This window comes from Colias croceus, chromosome 14, assembly GCF_905220415.1.
Source record: "Colias croceus chromosome 14, ilColCroc2.1".
Lineage (NCBI taxonomy): Eukaryota > Metazoa > Arthropoda > Insecta > Lepidoptera > Pieridae > Colias > Colias croceus.
The window spans coordinates 6,199,913-6,202,306 of NC_059550.1; the positions used below are offsets into that span (position 1 = coordinate 6,199,913).

Genomic DNA, 2,394 nt, shown 5'->3' on the forward strand with positions numbered 1-2,394 from the left:
TAATATTATTGTAAATATGCAGGAAGCGCTGAGCTTCGTACCAAATGTCAGACAACCAAAACTGATCCTACAGTTTCTGGAAAACTCACCCTTGTGTCGGACATAATGTGGATGCAATTTCCATAAATTTTACACACCGTGAGCATGGTCCCCAACCGAAAAGATTGGACGTGACCGCATGATTATGGCTGACGGTGCCTATGTTATGAGATTGATGGCATTGGAAAAACACATCTGTCCTTGTATGCGATTTTATGTGTGTTATTCGTGTGCGATTTATTTGTTTTGGGTTTACAATTACAATGGAATTTTACACATGTGTAAGTAATAAAAACTATTACCTAATTTAGTTACAATTTCTGAGTTCATTTTGATCTTATTGCAGAAAACACAACATTACTTCAGTTAAATTAACATTATTTTGTTAAAAATTTAATCGTCTGTCTATGATATCAAATTTCACCATTAAACATAGGTACCTAATAAAGGTTATTTGGTAAAAACTGGTTCACAGATCAACGTAGTGGAATACCGTTGGGCGGTGACTGTTGGGCGAAAATTATCACCTTTTGGCTAAATACCTTTGCTAATAGGCATACACCACACACAGTTGTACTTCAAATTTATTTTAGTTACTAGGTACTTACATAATATATTAACATTACAGCAAAGAATTTCAGATAAAACCCATTTCATAACATTTTGAAACGAACCGTAGAAAAATGCTGGCTTATCTATACAAATATTATAAAGAGGAAAGGTTTGATTTTTTGTTTGTTTGTTTGTATGAATTGAATAGGCTCCGAAACTACTTGGCAGATTTGAAAAATTCTTTCACTGTTGGAAAGCTACATCATTTCTGAGTGACATAGGCTATATTTCATTTTCAAAAAAAATAGGTATCCTTACTAAAATTACGATAACGTAATCCAAGGTGTGAAAAAAATATCAAAAAACTACCTTACATCGCGTGCGCTGCGAAAACTATTGATGATAGAACAAAATGATATACTACATTTTTTTAGAACACACCATTATCTACAAAAAATCAGCGGCAGCATATCTCTAACTATTACAGTCATGTCACAATAAGCGTTTTTTTATTGAAAAAAAGAAATTAAAATACCACCGCTACAAAAAGCTCTTTATTTGTACCTTGGTATTAACCCTTATCAAAATAAACGATGTATTATTTAAGACTGCTTCAATATCTTTATATTACTTTTTGAATTATTCGATTCTGACAATCCAATCAAAAGATATCACGAGTTAAAAAAAAATTAAAAAATAAACTGTATTCGGCTAGCTATGCGTTGTAAGCGTCACTCGGGCAGGGGTACGGGAGGGGGGTTAAGATCACGAAATAAACTGCCGCGCGGCTTACTCGCGCGGTCGGCTACCTACGTGATGGACGTGTGCGGAATTTACGCTTGATAATAATTCGTTTAGTAAAATTAACAAATCTAAATGTAATGTTTAATGCCCGTGCGAAGCCGGGACGGGCCGCTAGTAACACTATAATGTGCGGTCGTAAAAACTTGACATGTAGATAAAAATTCTCCCTTTGTCGATCGTCGGTATAGTACAAAGCGAAAAGCGGCCACTAATCAATAACACAGCCATAGAATTTTGCCCGGATCCTTGTCGTCCAGTAATACAGAACATACATTATCCTAGAAGAAACAGGAACGTGCATCCGTATACAAAATAAATTATAAAAAGATCTGGAAGGAGACAAGGCTTTCTTCAACAAGTCGTAAATTTAACGGCCGAAGGATTCCTTATTTCCCTCGGCTATTCGCATTTTAGCAACTATCCCTTTATGAGGAACAGTAAACTTTTGTTATTAATGCAACGCGCCGCAGTTTTAGTGTTATTTGAAAGTGAATTTTGTCGTTACAGAAAGCCACATTCCTTGCGAATTGGTTTTGTACTTAAATATTTTATTTTTATGTCAGAAAATAAGACAAGATTATCCTGCGCTATTCCTTGTAATACCTACTTAAGAACCGTAACGAAAATAAACAAAAAAAATGTATTACGTGTTACTGTAGGCTCGTTATTTTCACCGTTTCACAATTAAAAAATTAAAAAAAGTTTTAAGTTTGGAGGTGCTGGGATTTGAACCCAGGACTTTCAGCATGCGAAGCAGACACTCTACCACTGAGTTACACCCCCGACATTGAATCTTGCGAAATTACGCAGTGCATTGCTCAAAATTGTAGACAATATGTAGTATGAAGTACCTGCGTGGTACCAACCTACAGTGAAAGTGAATATTATTATATCCATTCAAAGGTGCATTCAATGTAGTATATAATAAACTTTATTGACCACTAGTGTCGTGACGTCATCATTACATATTGCTGTCCTTGTCTAACCAATGACCATGGA

General features: G+C 35.2%; 1 non-coding gene across 1 annotated transcript; it reads right to left on the reverse strand.

The window, feature by feature from the left end:
* Positions 1-2,106: 2,106 nt before the first annotated feature.
* Trnaa-cgc lies at positions 2,107-2,178 on the reverse strand. The gene has a single exon. It is a non-coding gene; the product is annotated as a tRNA-Ala (tRNA).
* Positions 2,179-2,394: the final 216 nt, after the last annotated feature.